This window comes from Rhipicephalus microplus, chromosome X, assembly GCF_043290135.1.
Source record: "Rhipicephalus microplus isolate Deutch F79 chromosome X, USDA_Rmic, whole genome shotgun sequence".
In the NCBI taxonomy this organism is placed as follows: Eukaryota; Metazoa; Arthropoda; class Arachnida; order Ixodida; family Ixodidae; genus Rhipicephalus; species Rhipicephalus microplus.
The window spans coordinates 78,732,183-78,759,399 of NC_134710.1; the positions used below are offsets into that span (position 1 = coordinate 78,732,183).

Genomic DNA, 27,217 nt, shown 5'->3' on the forward strand with positions numbered 1-27,217 from the left:
GGAGGGTGTGTCAGGTGATGATGATTATGATAGAAGCTCACCTGGGCTCGCCATATTGCGGATGATGGCACATGAAGGCCCCAAAGATCCCATTGGATAAGTTTTGGCGCAGTACTGCATTTTGGAGCAGTATAGACCAGCACAAGTGGTTTGGCACAGCATGGCGCAATCGGCACGGCACCTCGCACCCTTATTGCCCGAACTACAGAAATGCTTCATTCTGCAAGTACAGGTGTGATTACAGCCTAATGTATAAGCCCACTGTTCTGAAAGTCTGTGCCACATATCACCATGCATTAGTTGGCCAGAAGTGTCATTGAGCAAAGGCAGCACTGTTAGTCAGTTTGGTTCCCAAAGAAAGGCACATTGCCTCACTAACATGTGCTTAAATCCAGCACGAATAGCGAGGAAGTAAATTTTTGTTCCCCTTCTGGCAATGATGAAGCTGCATGGGTGGAGAAGATGAAAAGATTTGCAACATTGATGGCAAATTCCACTCATCGAGCGGGAGAAAATTTTTCTGTTTCGTGGCCGAGAATCTGCATTCCGCTGGTAGATTCGGAGCAACCCACTCCGTGAGAGAGCATTCCGTGTTCTCTGTCTGCCTTGCAGAGAGATTTCGCCAGAACTCTGAGAATGCGTTGCCGTCATTTCCAGTACAGTAGGGCAGCCCTGTTGCCTTCAGCTGCTTTGAGCGTTTTTTTTTTTTGAGGGGGCGCCATGTGCACTTGTTTACATTCTCTAAAATGGTATTGTTTGATGCTGCTGGACATGCTGCTGCTCGTTTTTCTTCTCGCTTTGAGCAACAGCGAGATCACTACTAGCAGCGAGGATGACGAGGCATATGTGTTTTCCCACCGTGAGCACGGGTGAAGTCTCGGCACTGTAGCCGAAGATAATGGGTTATGCCGAGGTAGTTTCCGGTACTGCTTCAGTGACGTGTGCTCAAACAACTTCTATGGCGACCTCAGGCGGGGCATTCATGTGTTCCACAAGCAGATCTGGCCTGGCGCAATCCAAGTGCTCGCTCCAGGATTTTCGCAGCCACTCTGGATCTACCATTGGAATTTCCCATAAGTCAAAGATGATAGGAGGTGTCATCAAATCGGTGAAAAGGACACACATACAGCAGGTATGCCCGATTTTGAGCACTGAACTGCTTTTACATTAAAATTTGATTAAAATAAAATTAGTATTATTGAGTAAATAAAGGGATCAATAAATAAAAATGAATTCGCTACATACAGGTCTGACAGAGAATGATACATGACAGATGGCAGGCACTCAGTTTTGACAAGCAATAGCTCGGAAGGGTCAACATTCAAAACAACCAGCCATTCCTAGCAATACAAATGACCCTATCGAAATAAGGAACAGGCACAGAAGAGTGCAGGAACCAGGAAAACATAACAAGCAGGAACAAATGAATAAGCTCTCACTGTAAAAGTACAGGTCATGTTCTACGCTCAATATAGTGAATTCTGTCACCTTGAAACCTGTCAGTGGCCATGTACTACGAAGAAATGCATACAGGGCAGCTGGCACAGAACGATCCGCCGTGATCTCGTTGCCCAATATGGCTGCAACCCTTTCTGGTGGTGCATCCTCATAGGTGTCCAGCAGCATTTTCTTCATGATTTCAAGTTGCTTACTGTAGAAACTGTATACATACCAAAACAGCCAATCAAGGTCAGCAAAAGTACACTTGAAACATAAAAGCACGCCCGAAAAACTTGGGGTGTGCGAATATTCGAAAGTTTCTAATATTCAGCGAATATTACATTTATAATATCCATATTCAATTCGATAACCAGATATTTAAAATTTTTGAATATTCGAACTAACTCGAATATTCGATGTTCACGAATATTCGTTTGTAGGCTTGTGTGATTATTCGAATGCTTCAAATATCCAAACGAATATTAGGGTATTCGAACTAGCTTCGGTTTGAATTTAAATTATTGAAAATTTCAAAGTATTCGCAAGAAACGAATAAGTGCATACTAATCTGAATGTACCGCTTGTAAAAGTGGTTTCACTGCAGTGTAGAGATGCTGAACCGTGAAAGCACATATCCAAAAGAAATCCACTTTGCCGCGAAGCCCCTCTTCAAATTTAAAGGGGCCCTGCAACACTTTTTGAGCATTGTCAGAAAATGCTGCCGATCGGTAGTCGAGGCTACCGAGGACACGCAAGTCAAATATTATAGCACAGCACACGGCGTGCGATGCACAATGAATTCTCAGTCAGCTAAAGATTGCTCTTTTCCTTCGGCAAATGACTTCAGAAGATACTAAAGCACGTGTGATGTATTTTCTTTTGTCGTGCCATCCCTCCCTATTTAGCTTCCAGTGCTTTTGTCGGGATGAGAAGAGAGAATGCACTAGCAGTGTGCGAGAAATATTTGCAACTCCGCCCGTACTGGACGGATTCTAAAAATATTTGCGGCAGCTAATTCGTGGGACCATAAATAAGCTTCTTTAGTGAATGCATTCCACGGCTACTTGAATAAGTGTCGCACGACCCCTTTAAGTGAAGATATTTCAAATCAATTCATTTTATTAAGCTTAAAAACTAGTTATGGTGGGGTATATGCTCTAAGTATAATAAATTTTAAAATGTTACATATTTAAGTTATGCAAGATCAGATCCAAAAATGTTAGCTAATAGCCTTGCTTCGAATAACATCACAATTTGTTGCTATAACAGTCATTGCTTCACTCTTGAGGCGAGACTGCTGTTTCATGCCGTAACCAATGTCACAGAGGGTGTGCCAGGTGGTGATGATGATGATGATGATGATGATGATGATAGGAGCTCACCTGAGCTCGCCATATTGCAGATGATGGCACATGAAGGCACCAAAGATCGCATTGGATAAGTTTTGGCGCATTACTGCATTTTGGAGCAGTATGGACCAGCACAAGTGGTTTGGCACAGCGTGTCGCTATCGGCGCCGCACCTCGCCCCCTTATTGCCCGAACTACAGTAATGCATCATTCTGGCAGGTACAGGTCTTATTACAACCTAATGTATAGGCCCACTGTTCTGAAAGTCTGTGCCACATATCACCATGCATTAGTTGACCAGAAGTGTTGATTGATTAATTTGTGGGTTTAACGTCCCAAAACCACCATATGATTATGAGAGATGCCGTAGTGGAGGGCTCCAGAAATTTCGACCACCTGGGGTTCTTTAATGTGCACCAAAATCTGAGCACACGGGCCTACAACATTTTCACCTCCATCGGAAATGCAGCCGCTGCAGCCGGGATTCGATCCCACGACCTGCGGGTCAGCAGCCGAGTACCTTAGCCACTAAACCATTGCGGCGAGGCTGGCCAGAAGTGTCATTGAGCAAAGGCGCCACTGTTAGTTAGCTTGGCTCCCAAAGAAAGGCACATTGTCTCACTAACATGTGCTTAAATCCAGCACAAATAGAGAAGAAGTAAATTCACATCTTTCTGAAAGTAAAATCCTGCAACTACTCAAAGTTCTTTCGACTTCTTTTGAATAAGAAAAAAAAATTTGCATAAAGGCTCCATTTAATTTTTTAAAAATATTGTGCAGGTTAGTTACGTCATGATAAATATGCCCATTTTTCTTTATATGTCAAATACAATATTCAATTCGATACGAAATTATTCGACCAAAACCAGTATTCCCTCCGACCCTAAAATTCACTTGGTGCAGATGACTGAGGCACGAAAAACATTGTAAAACAGGAGGAGAAGAAAAGAGAAAATAAGAACACAGCATTCTTGATCGTGAAATGGCAAGCGTGGTCCTCGAGAAAGGCAACGAAAGCAAGCGAGATAACGAGTATTGCTATGTAGTTGAAAAACGCCACAAGAACTCCTATTTTACTTAGTGACTTGACCGGATATGAGAACAGGGGACAAGATTAAAAATAAAATTATAAAATTGGGATCTTTCGAGCTAAAACTGGATGAATTGTGACCAGCTAGACTGCTTTCATAATCGCTTACACTTAAGTAAAAGGGTGTTACCTGTTACAAAATCAAACCAATGGCCTCATGCTCACTAGTCATCAAGGCAGGTACTAAAGCTTTTGTTTCTTTTTTTTTTTTGTAATAAAGTGCTACCACGTTAAAAAAAGATACAAAATGTTTGTTCATCATGTGAATTGAATCCAAACATCACAGTCACAAGCTCACTTATTACTCTTATGCTTTCTGGCAAATACAGATGGTGACATTTTTTTTAAATTTTTGTGTGAAATAACTGACTATAATACAAATTTTACTGTTTTTAACCCAAATTTATGATTGAGTAAAAGATTACTGGTGGAAAAAAGTTGCACCTCTTCATTATTCGACATTCAATTCATATTCAAAGCTATGTATTCGTAATCGATTTGTATTCAAAAATTTTGATATTTGCACACCCCTACAAAAAACCAATTAATAATTTTATTCATGCTAATTTCTCTAAAAATGCACACTATAAGTATATTACAGCATATCTTGCACATTTTTATTAGTAAAGATATGCAAAATCTTCCCCTCATAACAAATGGCTTTTATTTACTTATGGAAACAATACACCAAAGCTTTATCATCAAAGGCTCCTGTGCGTTGTTTTAATTGGTAATAATTATCTGTGATGAGTCCACTTCTATTCTAAAGTCAGTTAGGTTACTATCAAATGACACTGTCCACCTTGTCCTAGCAATTCACTTACGAGCCTCCCAGTCTCCAGTCTTCCCTGCCATCAGTAGTACGTAACTAATATGATCAACTTAAGCTGTCAAGCTCTGCCAGCTTTAGTGTCAGACACCCCTGCACTTTTAAAACACACATTGTCCTTAATAAGGTAAGATAGCTCTGTTCCATGAATAGAAAAAGCATATAACTTTTTGGAGCATTAGCAGGTTTCAACACACACAGTAAGTGTAGTGCTCAAAGCATTGTAATTTTACACCCCAGGTAAATATGGTCATCTTTTGCTGTCAGGCTCTGCCAGCTTTAGCATCCGACAACACGGCCTTTTAGAAAACGCATTGTCCTTCATAAGGTAAGATAACTGTTTCATGGGTTCAACATGATGCAAAAGTCAAGTCTCTTGCAGCTATTCGACAGAAACCCCACACAATGTAAATTATGCAGGCCATACACAGGAAGATTAGTCACAGCAACTTGCGCATGACCAAAAATATTCTTGAAATGTGTGGCACAGTCAAATGTGCAATTGCAAATCACTTATGCGAAGTTCTGCAAAGTGACGGAAGGGTTGAGGAAGAGAAATCGACAACCACCCACTTGCAACATGATGCTGCAAGAAGGAAATCCATACCAATTTCTCTAAAAAAAAGCTTCTTAGATGCCGGAAAATTTGTCCTGGTCTGACGATCAAACAAAAGAGCCATGTCTTTCCGAAGCATTCACTGTACCAACTGAGCTAACAATGCTGCAAATTCAGTGCGAGGATAAATTATATATGTCTTTATGTACACTGCTTATGTACTCCTAATAATACTGTCTTCTCGTTGGGTGTATGTCAATAGTAGATAAGCACCATCCATTGAAGTTGACTTATGTAGCAGTTCAGGCCTACCATACTCGCATTCACAAGCGTCACATATCAGCTTACTGTGTCTGGTATTGCTAATACAAAATTTGTTTTTCGCATCATTACGCTAGTCTAAACAACTGGTTATATAAAAATTAGCAGTGGCTTAGCCCAGCTGTTTCTTGCACTAGCACAGGACTGCTCACTGTAAGCCACATGACATTGCTCAACCACAGCCAGTGTAACTTAATGCTACAAAACATATGCAACTGTTTAACATGCCTCTGTGCATATAACATTTGTACGCATCTTCAGTGTTATCTTGTAATGTTTCATTAAAAAAAATTAACAATTCAATCATCTTTCCTCCACATGCTTCGAGTAGCATCAATTCCCATGGTGCCGCATTTTCATCACCTCTATTTTACAGTTATTAAACATCTGTTTCTGCTGTATCTTAATCTAATTGCATCATTCATCAATAAAATAGCACTTTTTAAAATCACAATTTCAAGCTATCAAGTATTTTTTCGGATGTTCATTTCTGTATTTACGACACTTGGGTAAGTGACAGTAGCCATTGAACATAAATTAGAGCAGTCTGCTAGTTGAAAGGTAATTGATCATCATTAGCTCAGCAGTATTATATGGGACAATTGCATGACAGAAAATCTACTGTTGGCACCTTTGCACTATCACAAATAATAACACTTGTTTATTGTTTTATGAATATACAGTTATGAATATGAAGGCCTACAAAATTGTTCTGACAGCATTATTTTAGCCCTCAAAACATTCTTTTTTAATGCCTAAATATTCAACCTTTTTTTATCAGTAATGCTTTCAATATTTAACGAAAAATCATCAAATACTGAACATTCACTTGTACTTGCAAGAAGTAAAGCTTTTCGTTATATCACACCTTGCATAATTTTACATCAGTAAAAAAAAAAGGTGGGAAGGTTGTTGCACAATGCTTACATGTGCTTGGTTTAAAAATGATGCACTACATAGTCAACTTCATAGTAAATTAACTCTTAACCATACCCGTCTCCTTTGCATTCGATTTTCTCCATCTTAAACTTCAAGGTGTCAAGGAATCTCCCAACGTCAAACTCCTTAGATGGGTCTAATGAAAGTGCTCCCTGAACAGCCAGACACATCAGTGCTGCTCCATTGTATCCCAGATGATGGGCATGTGTCAGCTTACTTTGGCTCTGTGCGACCTGGATACAATCAGAATAACTACTTTCAATGAATGAATGCTTCTCGTCTTCTGCTCATCATTAGAATAATGAAATTCCCATTACCACAAGAAAAAACATTTTAGCACATATACATATAGACATAGCATCATTATTATTTTTTTTTTAAATAGCATGATCGTCTATGAAGGCCACCTGTGGCACCTAGAACAATTTTACTAGTGCCAGACCACTCTCAGATATGCACATTTATTTGCTAAGATTATAAAATGTGTAGCTAATAACAAAAATTAGCTAACTATCTTTTAAACTAATCACTAGAAAATTACAGGCAATACACTTACATCTTAAAATGAATAATGAAAAAGAAATGGACAAAATCATTGAATATCAAATACCGAAGCACATGCATAAAATGTTGATCGTTGATGGAAGAGCCACTATTCCAATCACCTGCAAACTTTTGATTGTGAACAGTAGAAATTTTTTGGCTGGTATAGGTATTTGGCGATAGAGCTTCTCTTGCTGATTCAGGGGCACTTTTTTTGTTGTTATATTGATGGCTTCATGCTATGTAGGTATGTTAGATTGTTGATTTTTACTGTCTAGAGTATGCTGGGTCTAAAAAATTTTCAATGATAACTCACAGCAGTGTTCATGAAAACTGCAATTTTCATATTATAACACCTAACTGCACAGAGAGACAAATGTGTGAAATGTCTGAGCAGGAGCTGAAGAAGTGGCAGCTTTAGCGTAACCAAACTTTCACATGACACCGAGTGGTGAGGTTTTTAACACGCTGAAAAACTGGAAATACAAGGGAAAAAAAATGTGAAGGGGCCACTGCCCATCATTGAATGTTGACTGTACTTGTTCTAGGGATATTCGAATAGTACTTTGAATAACAATAAAATTCCACTGAAAATCCAATCAAATAGTGAACAGTATTAGAAAAATATTTGAAAGTATGACTATGCTCACAACCTCTAATTTTGATTCTTTGTTTGATGTCACCTTTCTTTTTTTATTCAAAATGGGGGACAAAGCCTAAAGGACAGAAAAACAAGTTCCCTGTCCTCTGCCTCTGGTACCTAATAACAGATAGACTAGCGGTGCCCCCACTGCAAGTCCAGACTCTTTAATGGGAGTTGAATGACTGAGCACATATACTATTACAGTTTGTTTTTGCGTTACTCAGTGTGCACAAAAAACATAAGCATAGATAAAAGGTTAAGAGCAGGCACCTTGTTTGTGAGTGCAGTTGAAGTCTCACAAACCCTTTGTCTAATGTGTACACAATGAACGTATTGAGCCAAACACTTATTTATCCCCTCATACTAAAAAGCTTTAGCCTATGAGATTTGTGCGTTATAGTGTGCGCCTATCGCCTTATCAAATTTATTCGACATAATATCACAAGAACCACATGATAATTCACCACAAAATGTGCCTAGCGTATGTATACTGCTGCAATTTATTAATGCTGTAGTTAAATGCATAAGCACGTCAAAGTGATTGCAGCTGGAATCTTGTGTCGAGCTTACAATAATATGTAACCTAGGCTGCACTGTGTAATATCCTTTGAACTGTCTCATCGTGAATGTACCCTAGCTTATCTTGCTTAATGTTACCTTTAACTTGAGATTTAGTAGCATGCCCTAGATATAATGGCCACATCACTGTCCCGAAAAAGAGCATTTCACAGATCGAAAGTTTTTCGAAAAAGCTTTAATTCAATGTTAACCACACAAATGAGGTATAAGCTTGGGTGATTTTACTGTTCATTTATGGGTACAACTTAAAGAGACTGTCTACTGTCCTTCACTGCTTTTATGTTCTGTGTCGCAATAAAAAGCATACCACTTAAAGTGTCTGACCTAGAAAGTATGTAGAAATTTTTTCAATGAATTTTTTAATCTGCATTCTGTGTTCTTCCATCGGTGGGATGAATGCCCTCAAAACTGGTCAGTGGAGGCGATGACGATTGTACAGCCAGTGGAAGTCGAAAACTGAAACGTACAGTTTTTGCAGGCTTTATCAAGTTTTGTTATTAATAAAACAAATACTTCTGTGTTCGTTTAAGGCATGCATACCCTTTTTTGTTGTTCTTATGAATGCCAGCGGACGCCATGCTCGTGTTTTTCCACCGTTAGCGGGTAGGCATGCAGGCAATCAAACACACTGCCGGAAGTGCCACCAGGCGCCTCATTGAACAGGGAGAGTCTATTTAAGCCTCAACAGCTCAGAGTCACGTGACCCAAGGTAAAGGTCACATATGGTGAAGCGATCAGGTTCAAATGGCACTGCAAGTGGCTATGTCTTGTCAAGCAAGTTTGAGGTCACGTGAAAAAAAATAGAATGACGGGTTTTGTTTACATTATGGTTCGCTTGCACTATTTCAAGTTATCTTACATTCTTGTGGTCGTCATCCACACTGCATAGTTCATTAACTTAGCAGCTTCATTGCACCACAGTACCCCATTTTCTTTCGCGTTGCACCAATTCACACTGCGTCACAACACGGCCGAAGAGTAATAATATTTGTCTGAGTTTAAAATTCCAAAATCAGATCAGAATATTAGAGACGCCGTAGTGGAGGGCTGCAGTAATTTCAACCACCTCAGGTTCTTTACTGTGCACCTGAATCTCAACACATGGGTCTCGAACATACTTGCCTCCATCAAAAATGTTACCACCACAGATTTCGCCCTGCGACCTTCGGATCACCTAGGCAAGGAACCAGAGTGAGTGCTTCTCTCAATAGCCAGTCGTGTGTTGCTGAGCGTAACGTAGTAGAGTACCGGTCACTGGTCAGCCCATTTGTCTAAAACACCTAAAAGCCAGGCTCCGGACTGCACTGACGACGTTTTCTGATTGCCACTATCTTGAAAGAGCCAAAATTCTTGCATATAAGTGTAGGCTGTCAACAACTAGATATCGGTAAACATGACGCCAGAGAGTGCCATTATGTCATTCTAGACAAGTTTCTTGACCCCTATAGTTGTCGACTGCTCACTGGTTACTTCAAAAATGAGAAGAGTTTGCTGTGTTATGCTGCGAGCCAACTGAAAGACCATCGGGAAGACTTTGGGCTGTACACATGTAGATTTCAGTAGATTCCTTTTGATGTAAAGTATATGGCGCTAGCAGCTGTATCAGCTATTGCCAGCGAACATGTTCTTAAGTGTGTTAGCCGCCACACAGCAGGGCGCCTACATGACCGGCCAATCATGTAGGCTCCCCGTACACAACACACTTGGCAATCCCCTCAACAACACTCATTACTCTCACACCGATACACAACGACACATGACACGTCCAAGAGCACCACAGAGGAGTTACTTCGATTACGCAGGCTTCTTTTGCCCGGCTCTTTATTCCGATAGGGCATTCAGCGTGGGAATGTAATGATGGTAATAAAAGGCGCCTTCCCCGCCTGCTTTCCATGGAGAAGTCTCGTATACCCGTTTCTTTTTTTTTTTTTTTTTGCTTTTCCAATGATGTTATATGTGAGGTTTCACTTTGGGTCACATGACCCCGAGCTGTTGAGGTGCAAATTGACTCTCCTCTTTGAACACGCGAGAAAAAAAGCAAAAGTTAGTCTCTGGTGTAGCCTAAAGCTAGTTCAAGCGCGTAAAATACTATTTCAAGTTATACATGTTTGTTTTTAAGCAAAAAAGGTCTACCTGCGACGATTTCTTGTCCTACCAGTCGAATGACCACATCGCTCTTGGGTGACACTAGCGGCAATTTTTTGTAGATTTGCAACATCAAGTTTAAATTTAAATTCCTTTTTTATGGGATAAAAGTATGCCGCCAATGTAATGAACAATCTTCTCATTTGCATCACAATCGGAAAAATTTTTCCGAGCTGTAGACAGTAGAGCACAAGATGCAAGCATATCAATAGGACAAGATGCTACTCTTTTTTTTCTCATTTTGCTCCTCAGTTTCTTTTGTCGTCCCAAATTTTATTGATATACTGTTTTCTTTTATGCGATCAGCCACAGTTTGGTGAGTAATATATCACCTGGTCTTTGCATGGCAAGTCATAAACATGAACATTATAAACATGTGCAGTGAATGAAAGGTCTAGATGATTTCTCACTGTGCCCCCAACTTTCAACACATTACTGTCAAAGTTAACTTTTAATTAAAGAAATATTGCAGTTTTCTGATTGCATGGCTTTGTTTGTTTTCGGGATTTTTCAAGCACTTCAAGTGCAATGTGACTGCGCAAAAGAAATTGACACAGAGCATAGTTGCCTTGGCCAAATACATAGTCACCTGCAGGATCACCCACATTCTAAAGGGCCAGAAGAAGCATTTGTTGTCTTGATTATGAGAATATATTTGAACATATGCCTCATTAATCCACTATGGTTAGGGTCACTGCCATATTGTGGGCCTTCTGCACGACTATGGGACACCCATGAAATACCTATGACAAACTAATTCTAATAAAGTATTGGCTGAAAAGTAGGCAAATACGAAGCTATTGTATTACCAATAGGAAAACACAAAACCAATACAGTGCCGGTAGGCAAATAGAGAACCATTGATTGATTTGATTGATTTTTGGGGTTTAACGTCCAAAAACCATGATATGATTTGATTATGAGAGACGCCATAGTGGAGGGCTCCGGAAATTTCGACCACCTGGGTTTCTTTAACGTGCACCCAAATCTGAGCACCCAGGCCTACAACATTTCCACTTCCATCGAAAATGCAGCCGCCGCAGCCAGGACTTGATCCCGCGACCTACGGGTCAGCAGCCGAGAACCTTAGCCACTAGACCACCGCAGCGGGGCGGCAAATAGAGAACCAATAGGTCAATATAGTTCCAAAAGGCTAAAGCCAAACCAATAGCCAAATACAGGTCTAACAGACCAATACAGAATCCCAATAGACCAACAGGTTTCATTAACCCAATAAGCTATTGGTTTTTGTATTCAGAATTTTTGCTAGGGCAAACATGCATGCAAGGCGTATTTTTTTTAGGGTACATAAAAGTTATAGTACTATGGTAATCCGCATAGATACTCTCATTTGCAAGTGACTTATAGGTAGAATTCTGGCACTTTAAGTTTGTTTTGGGCCCAAAATCTGACAAGTATTTTACACTATGTTTTTTTATAAGGGAACAATTCAACAAAACTCTCTTTACAAATACACTATAATTCAGTTTCATGTTTTTTTTTTTTACCTTATTCACCTTTTAATTTCTCTGACACCCCAACAACAACATGGAAAAACACTGCCCATAAATGTCACTCAGCTTTCATATATTGGTTCACAATAAGAGCATGACTACTTACTGATGTGATGCAAGTCATGTAGAATGTCTAAGTGGCATGCCTCTGTATTTTTGCCACAGTTGCATAGTCAACTCTAAAAAAAAAAAAATGTGTTCATGCCTTCACAGTGTTTCGAGTGAACATCTACATATTTATAAGTGCAGTTAACGTGCATGTAATATAGTTGTCACAGATGCATCATTTCGTTGACTTGGTGGCAGCTACAGGCTCACAACAGGGGCACATAACGCAACAGGAGATTGCGTACATAATGCAAAAGAGCAATCTCTGATCCCAGTTTTAAGGTTATCTCAGAGCAATTCATTGAAATTCTTCATTATGGGCAGGTTCTACAAGAAGCCTGCAGCCACAATGAATGATTTCACCTGCTTACATGTTTTTTAATGAAGAGGTCCCAATACAGTCAAATTATATCACAGCTAGGGCACCAAAATTTGTGAAGTTTTCAAATACCTCCAAGTCTACTTTTTTATCTGTTTGCAGGCATTTCATTATAAGCAGACTTCATAAGCAGTTGAGGGGTACCCAGCAGGCACCGTTTTTCTAGAGACCCTTTCAATATATGCTTGCAGACCCCAATTCTGTGGACCAAGCGAACTTCAGAAGTTCACATTGTCTTCACAACAGTTGGCTGCAGAATTCCCAAGCACCTTACATGAGGCAATTCATATTTATTTTATCATAATATGTGCAAAAACTAATAAAACTGTTACATAATGATACGTACTACTTAGCTTTGTAGCCTGCCCCTTTTTTATAGGCATCTACAAAGCATTGCCTGCTTCAGCAACCCTGATGCACGTTGCGGTCTCTTAGAACTTTGCATGGTACAGTGCGAAAATAAACATGCAAGAATTATAACATAAGATTCATATAACATGCGATAGTTGTTCACCTACTACTGGAACAGTAAAAAATTCGCAATGAGACAGTCAGATGCACACACCTCAACTGCTTTGGTCTCATCTTAATAGTAGAATAACGAGACTGGTGCAACCCGCATGGCAGCCCCATTTCCAAAGGATCCAGTACCATCAAATTGCTCCTTAGCAGGCTTCCAAACATCTTCATACTTCGCTTTAGCAAGTGCAGCAAACACATTCCTGACTTTAGGCCCATATTCACCTCTCACATCTTTGTTCTCATAGAACTCTTCAGTGAACCTGTACAAAAGGAAAGAGAACTCTTGGTTACACAATGCACCACATTCAAATTAATAAATGAAGAGTTATATTTTGCACAGCAGTATGACAATGGGCACATATTAAACCACCCTGAAATGAAATACCAGCAGCTATGCATCCCAATCAAAGGTTACACATTTGGGAACGTCCAGAAATTCTCAAGTCTCAATTCACATGATATGACTCACTGCACTTGAACATTATAACCGTGGCTTATGATGTACAGCTTTGATAAAAAGTTTTCAGGTTACTGCACACTCAAACAAGTTTTTTCTTGGGTGCTTCCTGGTGCACCTGAAACTTTAGCACTCGGAGGTTCCAGATGGTGAAGAACAATCTCTCTTTCTTGGAGCTCTTATCACTGAACAAGAGTCCTGCTAGATGGAATAAAACAAATACGCCCCCACATGCTACTCCTATGGAACTTATGAAATAATGCTGTATGGACACCAATCTTTTTAACCTGAATATGTGAGCATCAATTACCAAGTCAGTAACCGTCGTATAACAGAATGCAGACGAAAAATAAATGAAAATGCCTACATGAGCACCATCAGCAGTCCAGTGCAGTTGTCTTCTGCTAGGCTGTCTTAAAAACTAGACACCACCTCGAGCACAAGCACCGTCATCTTGTTTTTCACTTCTGAACACTGCCACCATGTAATAACCTTTTCAACGACGGTCGCCCCAATTAGTGTCATTGCTTCAAGCAATCCCAGTTGATTCTGATGCAAAAATTTTTTACGTTCAACCTGAATTTCTCGCCTGAAAGGCAATACTTTATTTAAGCTAAATGAGATAGTGCTCTATGTCTGGCATCTGTGATACACAGCAGGTTTGAACATGGAATTTCCCAGAAACAAAGTTTTTTGACTTCGCAGCGTGTCAATAAACTTTTCTGTTGCTCATTTTAGCCCAGTATGTGTAAAAGCATTGCAGAATGGTTTTCAATGAAGTCGTATTCTATATTTATGTATAATCTTTGTTCTGAATCGCAGTTGGCAACTGTGTAAATTAATCGAATGAATTTTAATAAAATTTATAAAAATAAATTTTGCCAGTTTTTTTTTCATTGTTCATCCAAAATATTGTATACTCAAGACTAAAGTAAAAATATTTTAAATAAATTTAGTAAATTTAGTTAAATAAAGTAGAGCCAGTTTATAACGAACCTGAGCATGATGCAGCATCCTTTCGCTGTAACCTGAAGTTCATAGTAAATGAAACACAGTGTTAGATAAAGTTACGAGTGAGAACAAAAATGTTTTTCCCTAAAATGTCTATGATGCACGGGTTTCAAATAGCAGAAGCAATATGGATGGTCTCGAGTTTATTCAAAGCGGCAGCGTGCTCTTCGCCCAGGTCCGTGGCATATACAAGCTGCTGAAACTGTTAATGTAGCCAATTGCTACAAGCACGCTTGTGGTCACTGGCTCCAAAGTTTCGTCATCCTCGCCATCAGATTCCTCCAAATAGCTTTTTGTGCAATTCATTCACAATCGCCTTATCTGTGCACAGTTCCGCAGTGTCGGCATCGTTAGGTATTCGCCGTAATGAAATCATCGCAACAGATATCCCGCACACCCTCCCATGGCAGAGTCAAACGACGTGCTGCCACAAATCGCCGCCGGAGTGTTCTTGTTCGGAAGCTTCAGGCTTGGTATCGGGTCCGACGTCAACGAAGTCAGCCTCACGAAAACAGTTTCGCACAGATGTAGCCTTCACCGCCGCCCACTAAGCCTTTGTTATCTCCACAAATGAATACAGTGACACTCAAAGCAGCAAGTTAGCTGCCGGGCCATCAACAAATATGAGCAAACGCTCGACAAAGTGGCACCTATCTTAAACACGCGGATTATGCCCAAGCCAAGCAATCACACTTTCGACCTGTTGTTGAGCGGCATAAAAAAGCGCAGACCCTTCTGTCTGCCATGCTGACCACACACGCTCACTAACAGCGAGCAAGACGCACACTCGCAACATAAAAGCTAGCACTCGTGGAACTGCTCTGGGCACGTTTCTAGTCCGAAAACGAAACTTCTGAATTCGAGTCAGCATGGCTGGCGTAGCAGAACAGGTGAAGACAGGCAAAGTTGCCATAAAGAGAGGAGAGAGAGCAAGAGACAGTCGAAGGAGTTGAGATAGAGCGAAGAGTGGCGGTAAGATGACCTTGTAAACCAACACACGCGGGAAGAAGACAGGTCAGGTAGCTTGCTTGCAGGGTTCACGACACGCGCTACTCACACATAGGCAAACTTGGGAGAGCGGTCTGTGCAGGCAGTGGTCAAAGATTTGCATTGTGGCGCTGGCGGACTTGGGCAGCCCCATCGAATGCAATTCGTTCTATTTAAAAGCCCTTTTTACGCTTTCAAACGTGTACGGAGGGTGTAAGAACAAGTCCAAAACACCGAACAACACGTGAATTATCAAAGTTAATGGGCTAGTGCAAGAGCGTGCGTTGGAACGATACGACACCAATGCAGACCAGACGTACCCGAACGCAGACCATGTTCACAAATGATCTGGTCACTCCAGGCCGGTGATGCCGATAGCGTAACAAAACCAGCGATCAAAACCTGAGGGGAGACTTTAGTTGGCAGACCGGTCTTCGAAAGATTGGTGGCAGTGTGAAAACACGAGCCTCGTCTGACGATGCGGGGTGCTCAGAGTGGGGGACAAACAATGGAGGAGTGCGTAACAAAAAAGGGTCGGGGAGAGCGACAACTAGACAGGTTCAGAGACAGGATCGACCTTTAACAATAAAAATCTACGGGAACCTCCCCGACGGCTTATCGGTGGTTGAAAGTGGTTTCCCGGGAAGTCGCCGGAGCACCGACTTCATTCGCTGTAACTGATCGGCGACACTCAAGACGTTCATTCTAAGTGTGATTTTGTGCCATTGAGATAATGTATATTTCCATGGTTACGCAGGTATCGTTTATTGCAAGCGAAAGTTCGTTCTATGTGGGGCCGTTATATGTGGACTGGACTGTATATGTGACGTATGAAGTGATTGTTGATAGAAGTAGATGAGGAAGAAGTGCAGAACAGAATAAACATGGCGTATGAGCCAGGCCACGTCGCCAAGTCACCATAGCGCCTCACGAGTCAGCGGGATGGAGACCTGCCTGCCCCTTCATCAGTCACTCATCATCGACTCAGTTCCGCAGAAGCTATGATGACTGGGCGACGTGGCCTGGCTCATACGCCATGTTTATTCTGTTCTGCACTTCTTCCTCATCTACTTCTATCAACCATCACTTCATACGTGACACGATTCCCTCTCCGCCCGAAAGCTGGCACTGGTTACAAACTACAAAAAATTGAAAACAAAAGAAAAAAAATAATGATCAAATTCGCATTTTCACGTCCCAACGAAGTTCCACAATCTCACTAAATCTTCAAGGCCGAGGGAGCAGTCCGGTGATTTTCACGACGACTCTGATGGACGAGCTTGACTGTTGCGTTCCGGACAGAGCGGGCTACACATAGATACTGACAATACTGCTTGAACTCCTCTGGGGACTGAGCAAGGATGGAACGCATTGTTGCATCGGCAGCTCGGATGTCGTCGGGGTTGTATTTTTCGTCGCGAATGGTGCAATCCCGGTGCTTGTTGCTTTCGTGCTTTTTGACAGACTGTGACAAAGTGCCTGAGTGCTTGCGGTGTGCAAGCAGTGCTTCCGCGTCTTTCTCGGCGTTTTCTGTGGTGGTACAGTCAGTGTAATAGCTGAGGCAGGGAGTGTCTCTGGTGACTTTTCTTTGTGCGAAAGTGTCTGACGTCTTGAATTGGTCTTTGGTTTCGAGACCTTATTTTCTGATTTTCTTCAATTGGTGAGTGCACTTCCGTTGAATTTTGCGTTCGTCGATGCCCTCGTTGCAGTCTCTCTCGTTGTAGCATGAGTTTGTGAACTGGGCTTTGCTTGCTTTTCTGAGGCTGTTCAGGAAATGGCTGTAGTGGGACCCGTTCCATAATGGGGCATTCATTTCCTCCGGTGGTTGACGCGTCCTGTAGACAGCTGATGAATGGTGAACTGGTATCTTGCTTGTCGGGCATAGTTGGTAATGCGTCATCATCGCTAGCATGCTCTTCAGAGGCTTCGGTGACGGGGTTCATTACGGGCGCTTCCGAAAAAGAACTGTGTACGAGGTTGGATGTATCATGCACTTCTGAATTTGTGCGATTCATGAATAGGTGAGCTCTGCATGTGGGCGCCGCAGGTGACATGGCATTACTAGGTTTGAACTGCAGATTTTGGCAAGGCTGCGGTGCCGTAGAAATGACACGAAGCTCTTCAGGGGCTTCTTTTTCGCTGTTCGCTGAGAGTAGTTCTTGCACCTGGTAGTGTGTGACGTTCGATGCGTCTGAGCCTTCTGTTTTGTTTGGACTCTTGACAGTGCGTGCACCGGACGGTGATGCATGAAACTGTACGGAAGAAGAATGGCTTGACAGGGTATTTTTCCGATGCGCCAGGTTATCTACCATGAATACGGCGTCCTTACAAGGCAAGTGGTGAGCGCTAGGAGCGCTTGAAGAACCGCGTGACAAAAACCCAGGTGGTGGACCACGTATGCGAGACGAAGAGTGAAGGGCATCAGGTGGTTGAGCAACGTCTCGGGTCATATGCTGAAGCGATGACTTTCGCGCAGAAGGGAGGCGCGCTTGACGGTTAGGTTTTTCCCAATATACGCATGGCCTTCTGTAAGCAAACACATGTGCCACTTCGTCTTGAGGCAGTTGTCAATTCGCGCTGGGCTTTCGAATAGTTGAGGACTGCTTAAGGAATTGACGATAGTGTCCGGTTGTCTCTAGATGGTTGGCATTTAGCAGGTCTTGGTCATAGTCATTAAAACGGGTAATCATCTGCTCTGATTTTTTGCCATGACTCGTCGTTCTCGAATATGTGAATTAGGTAAAATTCAAATGCCTCACCGGTGACGTAGTCGCTGAAGTTCGTAACCATCTCCCGTTGCGACCAAGATGCAGCGGTAGCGTGGAGTTCGAACAGGTTGAACCAGTTCTGTACGGGTCCGTCATCCGCTGATCCGGTGTACTTGGGGATGTCGAGGTCAGCCGATGGTTCTGTCATGGTGCTGGTCGTTGTCCTTCTTGGCGATGATTTGGTAGTCAAAGTACGGCCAGGGCGTCTTCTGCGGAACTGCGTCGATGATGAGTGACTGATGAAGGGGCAGGCAGGTCTCCATCCTGTCGACTCGTGAGGCGCTATGATGACTGGGGGACGTGGCCTGGCTCATACGCCAAGTTTATTCTGTTCTGTACTTCTTCGTCATCTACTTCTACCAACCATCACTTCATACGTCACATATACACATTGATTATGCTATGTACATATCAGCATTTTTTTCCCCTTACTGTTCACACAGTATTTTTGGGAGGCTAAAGAAAATTTGCCACAGCAAGCCAAGAACAGGACCAGAAAAAAAAGACAAATGTGCAGATAGTGTTTAGTTCATTTCGCATAACAGCCTGGCAGACAAACGCTGCACTAGACTGTTCAGTAAGTGAACAGTCCAGTGCAACAAATTTGCGTATTCTTGCTCATTTCACTACAGTGCACTGTCATTAGATACTTAATTGACTCAGCAAATGATGCTGATACATTCAGGTTAAAAAGTGGGTGGCTGCATATAACTTGTGAGCTTGAATTCTCATGAGAAAACTGCAGACACAAGTGATGCGTAAAGACCGGAACTTTAGGCAAAATGCTTATTTCTTCCTGGAGTCCGTTTTGAGCCTATTTGACACACAAACACGAACTAAGGGATGGGAATAAGTTTGATCACACATTAATGTGCCTATTTTGAGGTTCGTGCGTATATTAGCTTTTTAGCACCTAAAAATGCCTTTTCACATTGGTCGAGTAAACTTTTTGCTTAAATGAGCTGTTCATATAGAGAAAAACAAAAAGCACTTAGTGTGGCCAAATTGACAACAACACGTGCATAGCGCACTAGTTTTTTTTCTCGTTCATGTTTTTAGCTCCTGGTAAGGTGCAATTGTGTTTCAATGTAGAGCCGACGCGCACATATGCTGTGTCACGTCGGGTTAAATCATCATAAGTCAACGCACTGCCACAGCCAACGTATAACTAGACTCGGCTGATATGCTACATGCATATGACGTTTGCCACTGCCCCGATAATGTCACGTTATAAAGGTGCCTTTACGTGAGTGTGATGAGTGTAGTGCAACAGTGTGGTGTTGTTGGCGTGGAGTTCTCGGTGTGGTGCTGTCATGATGTCGCGAGTGATGCAAAAGTGGTTGTGTAGTGCAGCGGCGGCACCACACAACGGACACATGCACAACAAAAAGAAGGACGACATTGGGGGGGGGGGCACGGCACGTGGTAAGCGGAGGAGGGAAATCGGAGAAAAACCAATGTAGGTTGGCACGAAGACAGAGAAGAGAAAGACGGCGACAGGCTGGAATGTAGAGAGGGAAACCAGAGGAAGCGAGCGAACAACAGGGCGCTGGTGCCAGGGTCTGTACTGTCGACCTTTAGGGACCAGTATGAAGAGCCCGGCAGTGTCGAAGGGTCTCCGCGACCAGTCGCTCATGGTTCCTGCTACCTCCTGCTTCGCCCATTTCAACCAAGGGCCTGCAGCCTTCCTGCGTGTGAAGTACGTGGACGAGGGGATCGCCGGCCTGCCGTGCCAAGACTGACTAGGCAACGTCCCAGCGTACCTGCCTCCTCATCCACCCCACGAGCACCTGTGCCACCGTTTCACCATGTGTGCAATGACTACGCTGCCCTATCCAGTGCAACCATCGCAACAACCGGTGACTGTTTTTTTTTTCTTTCCTTTCGAGCGTTCGATGGGATTTTTTTTAGTATCATGATGCTGGTGAGAGTGGCATTGTCGTCAACTTGGCCTAATAATTTCTCACAGTTACATGTATATTTTCCCATCTTTCTTTTTTCCCGCGTCAAACTTTTTTGCACCGTTTGAAAATGGCTCCTCTCCCCCCCCCCCCCCCCTCGATCCGAGGCCTTGCCTGAAATAAAAACATTGAGAAGACAAAACCTGCAAAACAGTAAGCGGGGCTTGTACTCTAGCGAGGCAAAGTGAGGCTAGCATCTATAGCACTAGTGGGCCCCCCTAAAAGATTTACGTGACTTGGTTCGAGAGTGCCGCAGCATGGCGGTTGCGTGAGCGTGGCTAGAGTGTGCTGTAGCAAAGAGAGGAGAGGCTAACGGTAGTGTACCCACTGCCCCTTGAAGATCCCCGCCGCTAGGTATGAGAGTAGTGCAGCTCAGCAGTTGAGTTTGGGAGGCTACAGTACAGTGTAGCTAGAACGCACGCTAATCAGCTGAAACTAAGCTAGGCTAGCGCTGCAGCCTGTAGCCTACACGCAAGTTTCGTTGGCATTTATGTTTTTCATAACGGCAGCTGTCAGAAGTCTGCCTAGCAATGCGGAATAAGAAGCCATAAAGTGTCCTTGTCAGGCAATAAACCAGTGAATCACAGCGCTACTCCACCAACCGAGACACAGTCCATGTGGAAAGCAGGAGAGAAGACATTAGGAAGGTCAACAATATTTTGAATTTGATGTCCACTCTGAAACACGCATAGGCATATAGTTCCCAACAATGGTTACGCCGCCGCCAACTTATTCAAATAACCCCCAAATCTACGCAAATAACATGTATTTTGTGGCCATTCCACAGGCACACTGATTCATCTTGTTATTTTTATATCCGCATTTGTGATCCCATGCACAGAACTCGCATGCACCCACTACACAGAATGCAGCCATATGCGAAAGCTTCACCGACACAAGCCACTTTCAACTCTATCGCTTACACTGTATAGTAATTCACAATTTAAACTTCTCGAGTAACATCATGTAATAAAAAGTATGCACTAATTGGTTGAACTACGCACCAGGGCAGGATCACTATTGTGTTAACCTTTAAAGGCAAAGCTTAAGGGTACCCAGTTTTTTCCGGACGTGAAGGAAAGGCTCGCCTCGTCCCCAATAGACCGGTTGCTGACAGGGTAGCCTCAATGCTTGAATCTGCCTTGGAAAGAATCCCGAATTGTATCTCCTACAGAAAGTGTCCAAATTTTTAAGTGGCACTGACTAAAATATTCCGGATGCAAATTAAGTGTAGAGGGCATGCAGCGGATTGGCTGACTGCGAGACAAGACGTCTGTGCGGTATGGTTGTTTATTCTCCGTCTGTTGAGCTGCAGAGGCACATGAGTGCGGGCCACCGCCATGAGAGGAGGAAGAAAAGAGAGGAGGAAAGCGTACAAGGGAGGATGTTTTACGTATGTACAAAAGCACAGGGTAAGAGGTAACACACAGAGTAAAGTTGAGAGAACATAGTTTATGTCACATGAGGGTGCGGAGGCGCGTTAGGATGCTCTCCCCAGGTGAGCGTCGCCCCGAGAGAGGAATCCGAAGTGACGAACGATCAGTTAGCTCCAGTGAACGTGGCGAAACAGAGATACTTCGTGTTGGTCATAAAGATCTGCAGGCGCTGTAAGGGGACACGTAGCAGATGCTGAAATGCAAGAAACCGGGCCATCTATGTATGCTGCCTTCAGCCGCTCGAGTGCGACTGCATCTCGCGTTCTATTAAGGTCCATGATGAAAGTTGAGGAATGGTGTTCGAGTACACGAAAGGGCCCGATATAATGTGATTGCAGGGGACTTTGCACGGGGCTGTAGCACACGAAAACATGCGTCGCTTTGTGGAGGTCTGGAGTTACGCAAACGGTTCGTGCTCGCGTTGACTGTGGTCCAAGGTCCTGGAAGATATCACACAGTCTGTCAACGTACTGGCTTGGTATGGGGGAATAGTTGGGTTTAGTGGCGTCGAAGAAATATGCCAGTAAACAGAGAGGGGCTCCATAAACAAGCTCGGCACTGGCACACGAAAGGTTTTCCTTGAATGCAGATCGAATTCCCAGCAGCGTAAGCGGGAAAGCCTCGAGCCACTTGGCTGTGAGACCATGTGCTGTAAGCGCTGCTTTGAGGTGACGATGGAAACGTTCTACGAGCTCGTTTGTTTGTGGATGGTAAGAAGTTCTTAGTCGCGCCACTCCCAGCAGCTTGAGGAGTTCTTTGAAATATGATGACTCAAACTGGCGGCCGCAGTCAGTGACAATTGTTGTAAGGCAGCCAATCGCCTGGCCTACATCTCGCCACTCAAGTAGAGACAAAAGCAGCGGCCACTGCAGCTACTGTGATATCAGCGACAGGCGTAGGTAGCCTCAGGCCATCGAGTGAAGCAGTCAACACAAGTCAATAAATACCGGTAACCTTGATAAGGGGGAAGGGGCCAATGATGTCGATGTAGATCACTGCGAAACGTTGACCAGCCTGTAGCAAACGCTGAAGGGGGGGTGCTTAGTAACAATGTACTTTGGCAGGCTGACATGGTGCGCCCGCACATACTTAGTCGCGAATGTCAGCATTCATGTGGCACCAGACGAAGCGTGATTTGATCAACCTTTGATGAGTTGCACGAATTTCAGAGTGTGAAAGGTTGTGTGAAAGGTTGTGGAAAGAATCGAAGATTTTGTTACGGAAAGGGATGCGCAAATACCGTCTCTGTGTGGCTGTAGAGGTATCGCAAATAATTGGCACGTCTTCAATGGAGACTGTATCCAGCTTCAGTGATGTTTGTGTATTCCATAGGTGAGATAGGTCTGAGTCGTCTGTACTCTTGCCAGCTCACATAAATTGATCAAACTGACGTTTTTGAACGGCTGCGTATGACAGCGTCTAAGCGACTAAGTGCGTCAGCAGGAGTGTTGTCCACGCCATTGATGTGCCAGATATCCTTCGTGAATTCCGAGATGAAGGCTAGTTGTCGCACTTCCCGTGGCATATACAATGATGCAGTACGGCGTATTGAGTAGGTGAGCGGCTTGGGATCTGCGAAAACTGAACATTCTGCCTTCGAGTAGATGGCGAAAGTGACGTACTGCCAGGTAGATGGCGAGAAGTTCCCGAGCGAAAACACTGTATCATGTTTAAGTAGAAGTCATGTGTTTTCAGAAGAACGCAAGTGATTGCCATGAACCATTGACCTTCTGTTGTAGAAGAGCTTCTAGTGCTGTGTTGGAAGAGTCAGTCATGAGTGCCAGCGGACAATCTGGTTGTGGGTGGGAAAGTAGAGTTGCTTCAGCCAAGGCGCGCTTGGCATTAAATGCATCTTCCACAGGAGTGTTCCATTGTAGTGCTTTCGCTGAGTGCTTGCCGCAAAGCATGTGATTTAGGGGGTTTGAGCAGCGTGGCGCCGCTTCTGATAAAGCAGCGGTAAAAGTTTATGAGGCCAAGAAACCGGCAGTTGGGAAACTCGATGATGGCTTGCACTTTGTGAGGAAGTGGGTGGATGCCCTTGGTGTCCAAGTAATGACCAATAAATTCGAGGGCTTGTTGTTTTAATTGGCTCTTTTTTGTGTTGATGATTACACCATTTGCAAAGAGGCATTGGAAGAGTTGGCGCAGGCACTGCAAGTGTTTTTCGGGCGAAGAACTTGTGACTAGGATGTCAGCAACGTATGCAAATACAAAGGGCAGTCCATGCACAACAGAATTGATGAAACTCGGGGAAGTCTGTGCAGCATTTTGAAGTCCGAATGACATTATGATAAATTCAAATAGTCCGAATGGTGTTGCAATTGCTGTTTTTGAAATGTCTTCATCTGCTACGGGAATTCGGTGATAGGCACTGACAAGATCAATATTTAACAAAATGGCTGTGCAATGGAGAGTTGAAGTGAAGTCGTGTATGTTGGGCAGTGGGTACCAGTGTAAAACAATCTTGGTATTTAGAGACCGCTAATCTCTGCATGGCCTCCAATCCCTTCTTGGGGACAAGATGAAGGGGAGATAACCAGCTACTAGAGGAGGGTCTCATGATGCTGAGTTCCAGCTTATGTTCGAATTCTGAACGGGCCACTTTGGGTTTGTCTAGAGCTAGCCATCGTGGTCGAGAGAACACAGGCGGTCCTGAAGTGACAATGTGATGCCGAATGTCATGGCACACTAATTCAGTCCAGTTCGGTGGTGATGTAAGCTGATGAAACTCTGCTAGGAGGGCTGCAAATGGCTCTTTGGCAACTGTGGCACATGAGAGTGCCATATCTGTAGTTGCATGCACTGTGAGTCCGTGAATGTAGAGTTTAGTTGCGGAGACTATTAAGCACTTTCTCTTGACATCGACGAGGAGTCCATGTTGGTTTGGAAAGTCAGCACCAATTATTGCAGAACCAACATCAGCAACCAAAAACACCTATTAGAAGATTTTTCGAAGCCCCAAGCTGAGTGTTACAGAACATTGCTGGTACACAGGAATGTGTGTCCTGTTGACAGCTTTGAAGCGAAACAGTACAGTGGAGGTGCGTTCTGCTTTTGTGGCTGGGGGGACACTCAGTTAGGCTCCTGTGTCGATCAGAAATTTCTGCCCGGTAGTTTGGTCAAAGATGTGGAAAAAGCAACATTCTTGCCGCTGACCGCTCGTCGCCACTAGTGGTCGGCGATTAAGTTTTCCGACAATGTACAAGGCAAAAAACGGCAGCGGACATTTGCACCGAAACCGCGATGGCAAAAGCACATACGTGGACCCGGGGAATCACTTCACTTTTATCAGTGGCAATTGGTGGTCGAAGAATGATGACGTTGGTGCTATTGATGTGCGGATGGCTCTGGGTAAGTTGCTGTCGAATGAGATGTTCCAGTCGAGCACAAAGCCGGTCAACATCGGAAGGGCCACCTGTAGTGAGTGCAGGGTTAGGTGGCTGAGCAGGGGTAGCAGAAGCGGTTGGTGGCGTCGAATGCATGGGTGTACTGATGGTGGCAACTGGGAAACTTGGTGTCGCCACCTTCATAACTTATCGGCTAGCGCAGCCAATGATGTTAAATCCATGGCTGTGGCTGTAGCAAGCCCCATTTGAACCTGGGGCGGCAGTCGCTGAAGAAAAAGTTCACGTAGCACTGCAGTGTCCATAGTTCTCGTACTAGTGCGGAGAAGCTGCGTCATTTGCCGCAAAAGCTGGCTTGGATGTCAGTCACCGAGCTGTCACCGAGCTCCTCTGCAGAAAGTAGCTGCTGTATTATGGTTCTCTCTGACGCAGCGGTCATTCGTAGGAGGGCTGCTTTGAGCTGGTCATATGGTCTTGCCGGGGGATTGTTGAGAAACGAGGTAATTATGTCGACTACCTCTTCTGCAGCTGTTGAGGGTAGTGCGCCGACCACGCGATGAAATTGTCGCTGTTGCGAGGTGATTCTCGATAGCTGGAATTGAGACTCCACTTGCAGAAACCACACAGATGGGTTGCGTTCCCAGTATGGCGGAAGACGGCAAGTGACGGCGGAGACAGCCTGACTGGGTGGGTTGGTCCCGGGCGTCGTTTGGTTGGAGGCGGGTGTATGAATGTGATGCTCCATTTTGTAAGATCCGTGCGTTGGTGTTCGATCTGTGTCAATCGTGAGAGGCGCGGCTCTACCTTACTTAGGTACATTTATCATGTCCGGGTCACCAATTGTAGAGGGCATGTGGCCGATTGACTGACTGCGAGACAAGGCGTCCGTGTGGTATGGTTGTTTATTCTCTGTCTGCCAGGCTGCGGCGGCACGCGAGAGGGGGAAGAAAAGAGAGGAGGAGGAAAGTGTACAAGGGAGGATGTTTTACGTATATACAAAAGCACAGTGTAAGAGATTACACACAGAGTAAAGTTGAGGGCATATAGTTTATGTTACGTAGGGGTGTGGAGGCGCGTGTTCCGAAGCTCACCACAAAAGCATAAAAAGTGCTAGGCCACAAGTGCGCTTCACTAACTTCAGTGGATGTCGAGTGTTATTTTTCGCATAAAAGTAAATACTGACTGAAATCAAGCGCGGTTCAACCCAAGAACCTCGAGATGATGCTGGTTTATAACTGTTTTCATACCCTTTGCCACAATGTCCAATTACCTCAGCTTTCACCTAAATATGTTTAAACGATTAGACTTTTTAGGGGCGAAGCTCCTTATGACGTGGCTTCGCCCCTTCAACACCATTCAACAACATTACACAACATTGCAGACTATACAGATACAAATACTACCCACCACCACACAACAAACTGAACAAAAGACAGACCGTAACTCTGAGGCTACTACGCCTGTGTTATCCTCACCTATACCCGATGGACACGTGTAAAGCGCGCAGGGAAAGGGCCACACTGCGGCACATGCTTTGGGAGTATGTTGGAAAAGTTGAAGTCAGTGCCACCGCTCCCTTCGCGACGTATGTTAGGCAGGGACGAACTCGGAGGCCAATTGCTGCTGCTACCACCGCGCGAGGGCAGGGGCCGGCCTCCGCTGCGGTCACTGTTGCCAATCGGCAGCGTCAGCTGCGCTGCTGCTGGGAGGCAGCGCTCACCAGCGACGAGCTGGCCGACTAGCTTTGGGCCTTCCAGCAAGCTGAAGATGCTGCCCGGGTCTAAGGACTTCGAGAGGTCACCTGAGGCACCGCCATCATAATCAATGGAAAGTGCGAAGGGACAGGGGTTAGTCCCATCTTCCTCCACCTTACCCGGAGAAAACTGCCGGACTTTAAATATTAAAGTTTATTCATTCATTCATTCACTCCCAAAGCACAGAATTTGCCTGCTGTGTTTGTTAGAAATTAAATATTTGTCCTAAGCATGCTAGTAAAGTAATTATGAATTATGTCTATACAGTCGAGCCCGCTTATAACGAACCTGAGCGTGACGCGGCATCCATTCCCTGTATCCCGAAGTTCGTAGTAAATGAAACAGAGCTTTTAAAATAAGTTGCGAGCGAAAACACAAACTTATTTTGCCCCCAAATCCATGATGCACGTGTTTTGAAGAGCAGAAGCGATAAGGGCGGTCTCGAGTTCATATAAAACGGCAGGGTGCTCGTTCGCCGAGGCCCGTGACATAAGCTGCACGAGGCACTGGCTCCAAAGTTTCGTTGTTCTCGCAATCCGATT

General features: G+C 43.9%; 2 pseudogenes; both read right to left on the reverse strand.

The window, feature by feature from the left end:
- Positions 1 to 27,217, reverse strand: part of LOC119175997 (ADP-ribosylhydrolase ARH3-like) — a 94,311-nt pseudogene that overhangs the window by 33,149 nt on the left and 33,945 nt on the right.
- LOC142775625 (uncharacterized) lies at positions 20,230 to 25,859 on the reverse strand (annotated as a pseudogene).